The following is a 16,605-nucleotide window of genomic DNA, read 5'->3' on the forward strand; positions in this document are numbered from 1 at the left end:
TCTTGGTCCTGTCTGACTGTACCAATGGCTGATGGTCAACCTTCCATGTCTCTTCCTTCCCCACACTCTCTCCAGCTTCCTCTCAACTTTTACAAGATCAACTTTGAGATCCCTCGTCCGAGTAAGATCATTTCCCTTTACATAATGATCTCCAGTTCCAACACTGCTGTAAAGGACTGGATTTCGTCCCTTCTTAAGGCTGAATGTGTACATCACAATCTTCATCCATTCTTCAGTTGATGAATAGATACTTCACTTCTTCTCATTCCCAGCTTTTGTGAGTAGTGCTACAATAACCATGGGGGTGCAGATGTCTCCTCGACCTACTGATTTCATTTTCTTTGGATACACACTCAGACCTGGGACTGCGGGATCATATGGTAGTTCTATGTTTAATCCTTTGAGGAACTTCCTGACTGTTTTCCATATGGCGATATCATTTACATTGCCACCAGCAGTGTGCCAGGGCTCCTAGCAGTGCGATCTTGTGAAAACAGAACCTAAATGATGACATTTTCTTACTCACAACTCTCCAAGCACATGGAGAATTAGCTTCAGGAGGCTTACGTGGTGTACGAAGCCCTACATAACTGTGTGTATTTCCTCATCTGGCCTCATTTCAGACCGCCTTCTCCTGACCTTCCCGCATTCATTCACGCTCGCCTCTCTGTGCTTCTTGAAAGAGCAATTCTTGCTCATTGGAGCCTTTGCTTTAATTGTTCCGTGTACGTGGGACACTCTTATTCACAGCTTTGAAAGGGACAGATTGAAGGCTTCAGATCTCTGCTCAGCCTCACTGCAGGATAAGACTGTTCAATCTAAACGCTCACCACAGTGTCACTGTGGTTTGATTTTCTGAGTTTCTTAGTTATAACCTATCTTCCTTCCTTTTTTTCCCTCCCTCCTTTGTTCCTCTATGTTCCTTTCTTTTTCTTTCTTTGCCCTTCCCCTCCTTCGTTCTATCTGTACACATCCATCCATCCATCCTTCCCTACTGGATGACCTATCCAATGTGAGTGCCTGTGCACTGGGATGCTAACTCCATGAGAGGTGAAATTTTTATTTATCACTCGTTGCTATTTATCTCATCACTAGAACAATAGTTTTTCTCATGTATAGAAAAAAACTAACACATGTTTGAGATTTTGTATGTTGGCACTTAATCTCTAGTTTTTAGATTATTTGTTTTGGTAAAATTTATCATAAATGATTCAAGTTTTAAAATTTACTAAATGCTTCCTGATCAGTAACTAAATGCCAGGCATGGTGATGGGTACTATGGAAAACCTAGAGCTGACTGCTAAGGCATTAGCTTTGGGAGTGGTGTAATGACTTTATACAGATTATCCCATGTGTACTTTCAACAACATTCTGAGACAAATGCTTTGGTCTCCAATCCTATTATATAGGGTAGGAAACTGAATTTAATTAAGTTAAATAATTTATTTTTCTGTTAAATTCTAGAACAGGGATTCAATCCTGCTGTGAAATAGTCTACAGTCTATCATGAAGAAATCAAATAATGGGATTAAACTAAGTACATCAGTCAGGTAATATGCATATCGTGGAGAGACTGCAACATGATCGAAAGCACAAAACAGGTCACCAAAATGAGAAGCAGGCTATCAAATTAGTCCAGATATATCTGACAATGAACTGAAGAGGATTTCCAAAAATTAAAATAATGTCATAGAGACAAAAGTTCAGTGGATAAGATGAAGTCTAGCTAGAGCTAAAAAGAGCCAGTGAGCAGATTAAGAGAGAATTAGTGAATTGGAAGACTGATCTAAGGAAATTAAAAGAACACTGTACAGAAAGACCAGGAGATGAAAATATGTGAAAGAGAAGTTTAGAGCTGTTAGAAGATCTAGCACAAAAAGAGATGCTAGGGCATAATGGAATAATATTTTTAAAGTGCTGAGGATAAATGGTGGTTAATGAAAATTCTGTGCTCATTAACCAGATTTCAAGAGGCAGCTAATGTAAAAACATTTAGAGATAAAGAAAAATTGAATTAGTTTCCCAGTAACAAAATCCATTTTTTTGAGCAGTACTGGGATTTGCACCCGGGGCTTTCACACACCGAGCAATATATATCTCCAGCCCCTTTTATTTGTTGTATTGAGAGAAGGCCTTGATAAATTGCTCAGTTGCTGAGGCTGGGCTTCAACTGGCAGTTCTCCTGCCTCAGCCTCCCAGAGTGCTGGGATTATAGACAGGGCGAGAGTGTCAGGTTCAGGGTGGAGCACAGCCAGCTGCCCTCACCCTTTGCTGGGCACTGTTCTCCTCAACCTGTTCTCCTCACTGCCTTAGTTTTCCCCCAGTGCTAGGAATTGAACCCAGGACCTTGCTCATGTCAAGTGTTTGCTCCAGCTAAGCTGCTCCCCCAGCCACTGTGCTGTCTTTGTGTAACCAAAATGGAAACAGCTTGACATCATACTAAATGAAACTCTGTACTCCCAGGCGTGGTGGCCTACACATGTAATCCCAGCACTTAGGAGGCTGAGGTGGGAGGATCGTCACAAGGTAGAGGTCAGCCTGGGCTACAGAGAGAATTTAAGGGCAGCCTGAACTACATAGTGAGACCCTGTCTCAATGCCACCTTCCCCATTAAACCAATAGAAACAGGATTTATAACTTATGAAGAAGTGAAGGAGAGGAGTAAATAAAACATGAAAAAATTAATAGGAAGCAGAAGGGAGGAAAAAGATGTAGTAAAAGAATTCACGGAAAGCATAAAATAAGTGGGTACAATGAATAATTGTATTACATTTATTACATACTATCCAGAGATTATCAGAATAGATAAACAAATTTTTTTATAGTAAAAAAGAAAAATAAGCAGCAGCTGCATGTTATTTACAAGGGACATATTTAAAAATGATTGAAAATTGAAGGGTAAAAAAAAAAGATGTATTAGCTAAAAACTAACTCAAAGAAAGCTCGTCTGGTGGGTATAGTGCTATGCATCTGCAATCCCAGCCCCCAGGAAGCTGAGGTGGGAAAAGTGTAAGTTCAAGTGCAGCCTGGGCAACGTAATGGTTTAGTGAGACCCTGTATGAAGATTAAAAATAGAATGATCTGGGCATGTAGCTCAGTGCGAAAGTCCTGGATGTAATCTCCATTACTGAAAAAAAACTGCTCTAACTATATTAATAGCAGTAACATGGGTTCTGTGGAAAAAGCTATTATTAAGGCTAAAGAGGATTTACTACATTTTGATAAAAGGAATAATCCAGGAAGAATATATAAGAATATAACCGTTCTAACCTTGTGATCACATAATAATGGAGTTTATATTTAAACATCCAAAAATTGACATAATTACCAGGCAAATCTGACAAACCCACCATCGTCTCCTGGGTGATTTCAGTACACCTCTGTTGGTAATTGGTAGATCATGCAAAATAAAAATTGGTACAGGCTATAGTGGATTTAGGAACACAACTAAAAAGCTTGATTTCATTTGCCTGTGGAGAGACTGCTCCTAAGAGAATAAATGTGTATTTGGGAGGATGCTTCCACCCTTTCTTCAAGAAATGAAGGAAGGCTAGAAAGAGATAGAGTCAACAGACGGAAAGGAAGAACTCAGAAAGCGGCAGGATTTGCCACTTCCTGAGTGTATGTGTGGGGGAGCAGAAGAGGGGGTTGATGATGTCGATGCCCAGCCAGCTGAGAACAACAAGGGGAGGGTGGGATTCGAGGACTGTGCATTCAGGTGGAAACTTGAGTTTCAAGGGCATTTCAAGGAGGAGGCTGGGCTTCAGCTGCCTGGCCTTGTTCCTGGGGAGTAATCTTCCAGCATGTTGGGCCTTCCGGATACACTTGTTCAATGATAACAGTGCTGATCCATCCATGCCTAATAGGCATCTATCTGCCTGTGGAAATGCTAGCTGATCAAGCTGGTAATACTCGAGAGGCTTATGTTGAAGCAGCTAATTTTATTATCTATGAATTTATCATAGATAATAATCAATAAGAATACTTTTATTATCTATGGGTTATTATCGTCTATGACTTTAATAGGAATTGATTAGGGCACTTAGTAGATAAGAGGTTTTCCTTTCAAGTGGATTACAGAAATAGCTATTGCTTCTTCAAAGGTGACCTATATCATGAGCCAGATCATCATAATAGCAGCTATCATTCAGAAGACTTGAGAGCTTATCCATTACTATTGTGATTTTTCGCAGCAATGGGATGATTTATATTATGCCTGTTGTGCAGATGAGGAAATCCGAAGGCCCAATCACACAACAGTATGTATGCAATTTTTGTGAAGTCAGATGATCCTGTGACGTGTGAGTCTCCTGCAGGTTTTGTAATACAGCCTTTCCGGGAGGGCCCATGACCTGGAAAGGCAGAAATGAAAGAGAAGCCATGCTCTGTTTTTTGTCTGGTGCTTAAATCATTGTTTCGTTCTCCTTCTCATCTCTGGTCTTCACGTCGGTCGCTGTTTTAAGGCCTATGGTGAAGTTTCAATCATGGATTGGTTTATAAAGATGCAGACCCTTTTGCATGTGTTTCCTGTTGACCCTCTTCTGTCTTTTCAGCCTCCCTTCTCCTTCTGTGTGCCTTCCTGTATGACAACCAGTGAAGGACAAAAACTACACTTCTTGGGAGGATTCTGTCCTCTGGACTGAAGCCTGAAATCTCCCAGACAAATTGGTCACAATTCTCATCGATTCCCACGAATGCAGAAACTATCAAAATTCAGAAGCACTGCATCTCTGGAGAGGAGGGAGTTGCAGCAGGAGAAGCCATGAGATCTCTCTTTCTTTTTTATTGTTTTGTTTTTCGAGATCTCTCTTTCATGCTTCCACTCTTCCACTGGGCATCTCCATGCTTCACTGTAGAGACCATGAGGCAGTTTGGCACCGCCTGAAACATGGGAGGGACAAGTGTTGCTTTCATTCAGAAGCCCTAAGTCACTGAGCTCTTCTGTGTTCACCAAGAGGAAAATGCACCTATGTTTTTTTGATATCTCTGACATGAAATACAAATCGTACCAATTCAGCTTCCATATAATAGTCCTTACATTTTCTCATTATACTTTTCAAAAATCACATGTAATCTCTTTCTGTCTTCTTACCTTGACTATGTGTTCCTTGAGCATAAGGACCATGTCTTTGCATCTTCAAAAAACTCTCTGTAGCACCTGGCATTGTGTCTAGCCTAAAAGTAAGTTCATAAAAATTTCAGTTTTTCAAATTTTGTGAGTAAATATCAGCAGTGAAATGTGTAGTACATAAAAGTCCTTTCACTCAAAGATGTCTGAAAACACATGCATAAAAATGGGTGAATGAATGAAAGAATGAACAAGCGAAAGGTCTGGGATGTCAAAGAGGTGATTGTGTTGGTGACCAATGAAGAAACCAATGTCGATAGTTTTCAGAAACAGTTCCTAGTAGCCCAGCCAGGGGCTTGTCCTCTGGCTTTAACTTTTTCTTGTTAAGATCTAATCATAGGAATCTGTGGTTAGCAGTAAAGAATCCCCTTCTATTCACTCACATTCATTTCAAAAATATTTATGGATTGCCTGTTACGTGTCAGGCACAGTTCTTGGCGCTAGAAGTAAGAAAAAGATAGAGAACAAACATCCTTCTTCTCATTGAGTTTATGTTGATGTCTTGTTACTTTCCTCATTTCTGGGACAAAATACATGAATGACACCCACAGCTTAAAAAAATGAGAGGTTTATTTCTCTCATGTTTCAGAATTTCAGTCCTAGCATGGTCCGCTGGCTCCAGGCAGAAGCAGCATGGGGGAAGGTCCGCTCAGGACAAGATGGACAGGAAGGAGCTGGAGGTGGGACACAGCCTTCCGGTCACATCCCCAGGGACCTGTGTTTCTGATCTTGCCCCTACCTCCCAACAAGTCGGCTACCAACCCTCATCACCCCATCACCTTCCAAGCACATGAGGCTTGGGGGGCATTTTAGATCTAAACCGTAGCAGTAGAGGTTTAATTTGAGACCAAAAATTAATAGTAAATTCAGTAAGTGACAAATGTTAGAAGTTACTTATTCTAGAAAAAGTGGGGCAGGATCAGGGCTCTGTGGGCTCTGGGAAGAGTGCTGTGCTTGAGTCTTTAACAGTGCACAAAGGACAGACCCTGGGGAGCAGGTGACACTGGGGTGCATTAGCTGGGGAGGCCCTGGGAGAAGAGATTTCCTGGAGCAGGGTGAGGGTGGAGGCTCTGCTGATGCTGGAACAGTTGAGAAAGGGCGGGAAGTGACAGCCAGCCAGGGGAAAGGACCAGGCTGGGTGGATCTTGTAGGGCCCTGTGGCTTTTTCTCCAGTGGAGAGGAAGCCATTGGAGGGTTCCGAGTAGAGGACGGTTATAACCCTGGCAACTTCAGAGGATCCCTCTGGCTGCCATGTGAGGATGGATGAGAGGTGAGCAATGGGGGAGAGGAGGGGTAGTTTGAAGGGATTGAGGTGGTTTTATTTCAACAATAGTAGCAATCCAATTTATTGTGATAAGTGCAATAAACACAAAACACTATGAAAACACACAAGAATAGCACTTGATTCGGAAAAGGGAGTCAAGATTTCTAGAGGAAGTGGCTTCCTGGCTGGGATATTCATGAGGGGTGGAATTGACCAGGTGTGGAAATGGGCACCATAGGGGAAGCTGTCACAGGCACGAAGGGAGAGCGAGGTTCTCATCACAGGACACAAGGGAGACTGAGTCATTCCTCTGCTGAGATGAGGAGGGCAGTTCACAAGGGGAACAGAGAACAAGGGCGCAAGGGCCAGATCAGAAAGGGCTGATGTTATTTGCCTGTGTAAATAGTTACTATGAACTTCTAGGCCATAGGACCCAAGATGAGTGCCACAAAAGCATTTTAGGATTTAATTGCATGGATTTGTTTCTCTGACTTTCACAAAATACCACAGGAATGGTCTATGCCTTGTTGTCGCCTGGAGCAAATGAGTCGGCCCTTTTCAATGACGGAGCTGCAGAAATTAAGCCTTCAGTGTTACTTGTTGCCTCCTTCTTTCTTCCACTGCTTGCAATGTTCCAGATCCTGCCCAGCTCAAATTCTTCTCCAGCTTCCTTGGTGACAGCCTCTGCAGTAGGAAACTGGGACAGGGCTGCCGTGGCCAGAGGAAGCAAGTAGGGCCAGAGATGAGCCTGAGGTTCACACGGCTAGACAGGGGCAGTGGGGGAGATGACTCCGTGAGCTGTGATTGGAATGGGGCTTCTGAGTCTGCGGTGGCACCAGGCAGAATTCTGGACCTGGAGCCCACAGGTAGAGGTCCGGAGCTGCAAGGCCTGGGTGTAGCAGGAAGAGCACACAGAAAGATCAGCAGGTTGGATGAGGAGCCTCTGCAGATCGAGGCCATTTATCCAGGGCCATTTAGATAAATTTAGCTGGGGCTGTTCCAGGTAGAGGCTCATTGGTCTTAAGGGCTCTTACAAATTAAGGAGAATCCTATCCCTTAAAGAGGAAGACTTCTCCTTATCTAGCTGTGGTTCATCAGTAAGGGAAGAGGAGATGAGAAACACAGAGCTTCCTCCTGTTGGACTTGGGGCTCTCCGTGGAGTGCTCGTTCCCAGGGGGCGTGGTTCACTTAGCCCTTGGAAGTGGGGAGAAGTTGAGAGTGGCTGAGGGTAACTTTGCATTTTTCCCTTGCTTGGATGTCTCCTTCTGAGGCCAAGGAAACGATGGGGCCAAAAGGAGAGGTCTTGGTGGGGAGGTGTTGACACTTCCGGTTTTCCACAATTCATCTTGTCCAACCAAGTCTGTCCTGTACCTTCTATAAGCCTCCATGGAGTATGGTTTTCATTCTACCAAGAGCCTTCGATGACTTCTTTCTGTCCCAAGCTCCTGAGGCCAACATTCGAGAACCTCTCCTCTCTGGCTGCGAACTACCTCTCCTTCCCCTCCTGAACTCTCTGTTCTTGGAACATGCAGGGCCATCCCTGTCTGTGGTTTTGTCCATCTACCTTCATCCCCTCAGAATGTGCCTTCTCTCCTCTTGACTAATGCAAAACTTAAAAGATAAATGGTTAAATCCTCCCTGCTATGCTGCTCTCCTGACCCCTCTGAAACCAGGTGGGGTCTTGCCTTCCTTTTGGTAATACCTGAGTCTGGTGGTTGCTGGTGAGATGGAATGAGTGCAAGGAAAGCCAAATTCCAAGGGCTGATGCGGATGAACTGTACTTTCCAGAAGGGAGTTGTCTAAACTTCCTCCAAGAAATAAATGCCTTTAGGACATGTGTCTTTTACTCTGGCCCCTGGAGTATCAAATATCTCCCTCTCTCAACATAGCCCTTGTTCAAGATCCACAGGATATTTTTGCGTCATGGACTCTGAGCAGACTTCAGGGGCTCATGTGGTGGAACATCCCAGGTCACATGCAGGGTCTCAAGTCCAGGGTGTCCTCAGTGACTTGCAACTATCAGTATCTGTCCAAACAGGCGGACGATTCTTATGTAATTCTGGCCCAGAGGTGTTCCCAGGACACTTGGCTGTAGACAAAGCAGGATAACAAGCACCTGCAATATCAGGATCATTAAGATAAAAGTGTGAATGGTCCCCACTTTCAATTCTGAGAAAGCTAATTTGAGAAGGACTCCAGACAGAAGTTCCTGGGGATGTGGCCCAGGAACAGTGATTGAAAGGTGATACAAAGTCCTCATGAAGACAGAGGCCCAGCTACAACCTCTAGACTTGTTTGCAATGCACTCTACACATGCAGGTCCTGTACGTGAGTAGTGGGCATTGACTGATTTTCCAAAAACTGAAGACAGATGGACTTTGGACTGGTGGGGTCAGTAGCATTCAATAGTCTGAGAGTTCTGGGGGTGTTGCATCAGTGCTTTTCTTAACGCAGACAATGTTCTGTGGATAATGTCTTGTAGAGCTACATCAAATGGAAATCGAGCTGTGTATTTTCTTAGCATCATCAGCCACGGTACCCCGTGTGTTTAACTCAGACTCCTTAAGCTGTAATGGAACACCCTTAATGGATCATTTGGCATGTGTGGTGATGCTTACATGAAACAAACCTCTAAAAAATTTAAACCAAACCTTTTAGAACTTCCCATGAGGGAGCAGAGTTGTGTTGAGAGGTAATATAGTCTGTGACATCGGAAGCCTTTTTTGTTAGTCGAAAGCATTCTTTTTTTTTTCATTTTCCTGACTTCATTTTCTTCCTTTTTTTTAAAAAAGAAAATTTATTATTTCATTAAATAAAACATTGTAGGATGCATTTTATTCCAGAAATTACATATAAAGGCAATAGACTCACGATTTCTATCCAGCTCGAGTTGTGTTTTATCAAGGTTTTTTCATTCATTATTTTTATGGGCAGAGTCATATTTAGATTGGGGTGATGGTAGGGTAGGGGAAGCATATACTGAGACCTTAAATTAATTCTAAAGAACTGTAGAGTGTCTAAATTGTAAACATTTGAAAGAGATTTTTATTCTAAACATTGTTAACTGTAATAATTAATTTTTAATAAACTCTGCTCTCAACACGATTGATTAGAATGGTTGAATTTAAAAGTCATTATTCTATGTTGCACACGTGTATTCATGTACATATTTCACTATGATGGAATTAATAGAATTCTTTTTTTAAATTATTTTGAGAAGTCAGTAATTTGCAGTATAAATCCAAAAGAATTTAGCCACCAAATTGTTTAACATGATCTATCTTTCTGTTTGTATGAATGAGATTGGATGACCCTTGAGCAGCACAGGTTTAAATTGGAGACAAAGTACAATCCAGTGCGTGCCTGTAAACATTTTAATGATTTATTTAGATGATTGTAGCTGCAATTATAAGCAATATTGCAGTTCATTTTTCATATATATATAGCGATTTATTTTTATATACAATCTTGATGCATAACTCAGTAATTATGACAGCTACCCAAAGATTTCTGGGCTATGTGAAGTAAAAAATGTTCTTCACAACCTTGTATTTCTTCCTGAAGAACCTATAAAAAGAAAAGATTGCTTTTCAGGGAGACAAAGGATAGTTAGAGAGTCCTGAGGGGGAAAAGTTTCTTCTTTTGGCTGCGCTTTGAACCCTTCGTCTGCAGTCTTCGCTTTCAACTGCCTGCTACAGCAAAAAAACAGGGGCATGCTTGACTTCTGTAGGGGAGCCCTATCCCTACTACTTTCAGGATGAAGTCCGTACCTTCTTATATAAGGTGCAGATGAGTACGGAGTCAAGAATACAATTCTTCCTTAGAGCAAGTTATGGGATTAAGATTCAGTAGGCAAGGAACTCAGGAATACTTTGTGTGTCCTTCTGTTAAAAATATAGCTCCTTCGAGTGTGGGATCCAGAAGACAAGTTCTGGATGCTTAACTGCCTTAATCTATATGTTTACCCAGGACTTAAGTAATGCTTACTCTTTGTCAGATAGGTACAAAGCACCTTACAAATGATTAACTGCTTTAATCCTCAAAATGACTCTAAGATAGGTACTGTGTCTAATCCTGTTTCACAGATGAGTATGCCCTATGCCTAAGGTCATAATGTTGGAAAGGGGCAGAGCTAGGATGTGAAGACAGGCAGTCTGCTTGGCTTCCATGGCCTTGGCCACAATGGCTTCTGCCACTGCACCATGCATTTGGGTCTCCCTTGTGCATGGCTTGTGTTACTAAACCAGTGCTGGAGGATGCTGCTCTGCATAGTTCATGTCATTTGGGAGATCTCCCACAAATCTACCTTATACTGACACCTCCTCCTACTTTGCACCTCACAAGTTAGGTGCATTGGACATCTGGATGGAGATGGAGTGTCTCTGAGACATATCTGAGACTCGACACTTCCATTGTCTCCTCTCTTATGGGATGGCTGTTTCCTCCTCATGTGTAAGATATTCTCATTTTTCACCTTTCAAGATGTAGTTTGATTTTCATCTCTTCTGTCCTTGCTCCTCAAGCATAATGCCAAAGCATATCTGCATGTCCAGCCCTACACTTCTCAGTGGACCATGGCCCTCCTGTGTCAGCCTTCAGCTTAATTTGAGTTGTCTTGGGCTGGATGTGGGATTTGGAGTTTGGCCCTATAGACCCCCAGAGCCTGATAATTCTGGGTGGTAAGTATGGGGCAGCAGTCTCGCCCCCTCCTCTAACGAAGCCCTATAGAATTTAAAAAAATCTGACCACCCTTGAGCAATGGCTTATTGCCATTATACTGGACACACTCCCTCATAGATGTGCCAGCCAATGTTGAAGTAACTCTCGTAACTCTAGTAAGTTGTTCTGGAATACATCCTTCCAAATACAGATGTGCCCCTAAAAATACCCAGCTCTGTTTAATTTGGAAAGACAATGGTTTTTGTGATGTCTGATCAAAATGTGAAAAACAAAAGCAAAAAACCCCCCAAAACATTATGCTGAAAGAATTAATTTGATGCTAAATGTACCTGTAATATCTTCATGAATGAACAATATCAGTATTGGCATACGGGCTGGAAGTTCTAAATAGTTACTAGCTTCCTTAGCAATTTGTTTCTTGTTATGACTTCTCCAGTGATCTGTAGCAGTTTTGGCAAAGTGAAAGAACAATGTATTCCTACAATCATAAAAGCTATGGCTTTAGTTAGCCTGGTTTTGATATTTGAAAATAGATATATTAGTTTCACATGCAAACTGAGGATTAGAAATGATCAAAAATGAGTTCATATGCCAAGTGTGTATATAACAAAGTTTTCAGTGATTTAAAGATTCTTACAGTCAGCACACTTAAGGACAACTGATGTGACTAACTCCTGCATCTTTAATATATTAGAGTTACTTTTTCACTTTATTGGGAAGTAAAGTTTCTTAACCATTGTCAAAAAAAAAAAAAAAAAAAAGAAAAGGAAAGCAAATAAATATTTTGGGTCAAGCAAGCTACCAGTCTGAAAAATCTTGCCTTAAGTAGAACCACACTCTGAATCATTCATCTCCATCAAGGACTTGTAGGTCAAGCAGAAACAAATGGTGCTCAGAAATGGGGAGAATCTCAGATGTCTACATTACAAAGTACTTTTCAAGTCTATGCGTGTGTGATGTGCGTTTGGGTTGGCCCTTGGGATGATTTCAGAAGCAATTGAAATATGAAATTTCTCTTTTCCTTTATGTACAGGAATTTTTTTTTTTTTGGAGAAAACTGAAGAGAATAAATAAATGATCAACTGCAAAGCTTTTTAGGAATGTTGAGGTATTGCCTGTCAAAAAAGTTCTTTGGCTAAAGCGATTTGGGTTTTATGCTTTATCACTTGGTAAGTGCTTTTAAGCTAAGTTACTCTATATTTTTGTCTATTTTTTGTTGTTGTTAAGTGGTTACTGGTGGATTCTGGTGCATTTTGAGGAGGCGACATTGGAAAAGTAGTTTGAAAGAGGGATGAATGTATTACTGCAAAATGAAGTACCCTGTTCCTGAGGATGGTTGGCTTTTAGCTTTTCACTTGAATCACTTCACTGTTGAATTGAACATAAAATTCTTTTGCCAGCAGATGAAGTGAAGAGACATGGCCCATACACCACCCGTTTCTACCTAGGAAGAAAAGCATTTTACTGGTAACTGGAGTCATCACAAAGGGCTTCATGTTTTATATTTCATTTACTAAAGTTCTTAAAAATGAAATTTGCTTAAGAGCCTTTGTAAATATTCTTCTTCTACATGATAAAGGTTTTCTGTGCACATTCATAAATTGCTATAGAAGAGAGGTTTAAATCTATTTGCTGGGACTTTCAAATTAGAAATTTTGTGCATATTATGAGTGTAGCCATGCAAGAAACCACCCATCTCAACCTGAATTTATTCTGTCCATTTACTACCTGGAAAGCTTTTTCCCCAGTGCAATTAATTAAGCAAACAAGACCAATGTTGGTGCTTTTGACAGATTATAAGAACAAAGGCTCTTGCAACAGGCCTTGGCGGGTCTCACGAGTGGATAGTCCTCATAAATCGTGCATAACACATCCTTTGATTCTCCTGCTAAAGCTTTAGCCTACTCCAGTCGGCTCTCATCACCATGGGAGGTTTGCACTTGCAAATTTCTCTATTGCTGTTTTCATTTCCTCTTCGATAATAGAGCCAATCAGTTTCTCATTATTCAGAAGGCCCACTTTTGGCATTTTAATTTTAGCCAGAATTTTTATAATCTCTGTTATCAGCTGCTAACTCAGATGCAAATATCGCTTTAGAGAACAAGAAAAAAAAAGAGATTTTGTACATTGATGGTCTCTGATAATCATATGAGGAACCTGCTGAAATGAAAATGTGGTGTCTCTGATTTTGATTCTTGAAGAGTTAATGTATTAGTTACATTTGACATTGTCATACTTATTTATGAAATTTTAAAAAGCATTATTAAGAAAATTGCAGTATATAGTAATACTAATCTTTAAAATTCATTAAATTTCAACTTTAGGTGTAGAACTACATGAGGTGTTATCAGGATCATAGAAATGGGTTTAGATCCTTGCAGAGAAAAGTTCATACTCATTAGCATTGTTGAGCATAGTTGAGCCAAACTGTGAGCATTAGCATTGTGCTAATCCCACTCCTGCATGTGAATCATTTGTTTTGTATGTTTTGAAGTAATAGAAAAATTAATATTTAGGAGAAAAGATATGAAAAGCAAACAAAAACCTAGAGAAAAATTTCAGGTGCTTTAGAATTCATATTATCAGACAAACTACAAAAACAAAGATATGATATTATTGTGATAAAATATCTAGATATTTAAAATGAACTTTGGAAAAATAATCTGTGAATGTGACTTTTGATATTTCTTTGGTATTCCATGGTCAGGGGTCCAATTTCATTTTATTTTTAAGATTTTTATTTTTATTAGTACATGTTTGCAGTACATAATGATTACATTCCTTGTGGGGTGTTGGTACATGTGCACAACACAGCTTAGTTCTGTTTTCATTCTTTCCTCTGCCTTCCCTCCCCTTTCCCTCTATCTCTTCATCCTCAGGAGTCCAATTTTAAACTTTTTAAAACCACCAATTTCATGTGAACACATTTGGATTTATGTATGATTTATCTGAGGAAGTTTTAAAAAATAATTTCATAGATTTTATTAATTTGGTTCCCAAGTAAGTCATTCTTTAGCTTTTGGATCCGGGTCCCTGATGGTGTACTTGTCCACCTTGGGGAAACATTTTGCATACCCCAGGAGTGACGAGGGGACTAACATGCCTGTCAGTTCAGTGGTCTCTTGCCTAGGACCCAAGGACTGGGCAGGGACTCGTGTTCTCTGCTGGAATCCATAGGCCTTTGGTTAGTCAGCAAGACAGCAGTAAGCACTGTGGTTATTGGGAAACAGAAATATTTGTCTTCAGCCCTTGGAGGGCTACAGCTGGTTCATTCCGAGTCAGCAGAATGTACCAGTGACACAAGGAAATATATTTTACATACAAGAAGAGATACAGCTGCCAGTTGAGCCACTCTCTGTGGTGCCTGAGGCTGATGCACAGGTGTCAGTTCTTTCCTAATCCTTCCGTTTCCAGCTGCAGACTCTCCTGGCTGGCCCTCCACTGAGCCACCAGGGCTGTAGTCATCTGAGAAGGAAGGTGCTGATGGGGTCAGAGGGGCTGTTGTCCAGTAGGTTCACTGTGAGTTGTAGAAGGGTAGCGTCTAGTGTAGCAGTCAGAGTGGAGTGTCACCTTGATTAGCTTTGGGATCCACCTGGTAGACTGGTAAAGCACACTTCGGGGTGTATGTGGGTGGGTCATGGAAGTGTTGCCTTGGAGTCCAAGGTTGATCCCTCGCCTTCCTCTCTGGCACTGTTCCCTTGATCTGGTTCTTGGCTGCTGTGAACTGAGTATCTTTGGTCTGCCACGCCCTTCCGCCATGATGTTTCTGCCTTGGACCTAGCTGACCATGGACTGAATCTCTCGAACTGTGAGCCAAATAAACCTTTGCTCTTTCAAGATGTGGGTGTTGGGTATTATGTCTCAGGAATGGGAAAGCTGACCAATACATCCTGTAAACGTTAATTGAGTAATCTTGCTCAAAATGCATTATCATAGATGTGAAAAACAATACAATGGTACTTACTTGGTCTTCACACATTTGAGACTCTTCTCATGGAAACCAGCACCATCAAATGTAGGTGGTATTAGAGAGGGAGCATTTTTACCTGAGTCTAAGATGCCATCCAGATCAGATAACTTCTGAGATGACATTTGTAGAGTGCGAGGCTTACCCTGTGTGGGAACACAGGGACAAGAGAGGATGACCGGAACATTCCCGTTGGAGCTTCATGCAAAAGTACGAGCCATGCAAGTACAAGACAGGTCTGCGGAGGTGCAGAGGTGAACTGGCGTGACTTCAGCCTCATGTGCACCTGAGGGAGAGGTTGGGAAGAAGAGTGGAGGTGGAGGTTGAGCTCAGAGTATGAAGAGCCTTCTGTAAGTGCAAGCAAGTATGCACACTATCGGGGAGGAGTTGGGGGCTTTTCAGCCTGATCAGAGATCCGCCTGTTGAAGCCAACCTCACTGACCTCAGAAGACAGATTGAAATGGAGAGGGGAGCTGGGAGTGAGTGATGAGTGTTGCAAAGGCTTGTGGATGACTGATGTGGACCTTAACCAAGAGTGTGGTACTGAGGCCAAGTACTGGATTGGAGACACAATTCTGAGTTAGAGGCAGCTGGCCTTAGAAAATGGGCAAGAAGATAAAGACTGAGTGAGTGTGACCTTGAACTTCAGGATACGGGAGAATGCTGAGTCTCAGGCAAGTTGGATCGTTACGAAGACACGATTCCAAACTCTGGAGCTCACACACACACTCCAGCTCCACGTGCACATAGAAACACTTCTGCTGTTAGGACTGGACAAGCTCTTCTGTGGAGTGGATAGGATGGCAGCATTTTGGTTTAGCAAGGCATATTTCTCCCACCTCAATAGGATCATATTTTTTAGATTTACAGAAAACTGTGAAGCGGGGACAGAAATTTCTATTGTTAACATTTTAAATCAGTATTGTACCTTTGTACAATTACAGTACCAATATGGATACATTATTTTAACTGAAGTCCATAGTTTATTCAGATTCCCTTAGTTTTCCCCAAAGTCCTTTTTCTGTTTCTGGATCTCATCTAGAATCCCACGATACATTTAGACCCCATATCTTTCTTGGCTCCCACTGAATGTGATAGTGTCTCAGATTTTCTTGTCTCTCACAACCTTGACAGCTTTGAGGAGGATGGGGCAAGTACCTCTGTTAGGATCTGTCTGCTATTTTTCTCTCTAGATTGAGGCTATAGGTTTCAGAGAGGAAGAACACAGAAATGAATTGTGGTTGTCAACATGTGCATCAGAGGAAATTTTGCTAACATGATATAACTATTGCTGTTCACCCCGATCACCTGCTGGGATAGTGTTTGTTGGGTCTCTCCACTTTAAAAAAAAAATCCCTTTTCCATAGTGTACTCTTTGGAAGGAAGACATTCAGTGTGGCCTCCAGTTAAGAAGTGGGGATATATGCTCCACCTTCCAGAGGATACAATCTACATCGATTTTTTGGAAGATTTGTCTCTTCCATTTATTACTTTATTCGGTAAATCATTTATGTATGTCAGTATGGACTCATGGACATTTGTTTTATATTTTGGGTAATGATACAA

General features: G+C 41.4%; 1 long non-coding RNA gene across 13 annotated transcripts in view; it reads left to right on the plus strand.

Moving 5' to 3' along the window:
* Positions 1-16,605, plus strand: part of LOC106010580 (uncharacterized) — a 129,343-nt gene that overhangs the window by 14,442 nt on the left and 98,296 nt on the right. The window lies entirely within an intron of this gene.

This window comes from Heterocephalus glaber, unplaced genomic scaffold (assembly GCF_053883595.1).
Source record: "Heterocephalus glaber isolate CG9 unplaced genomic scaffold, H.glaber_assembly_v1.0 deba00001579, whole genome shotgun sequence".
Taxonomy (NCBI): domain Eukaryota; kingdom Metazoa; phylum Chordata; class Mammalia; order Rodentia; family Bathyergidae; genus Heterocephalus; species Heterocephalus glaber.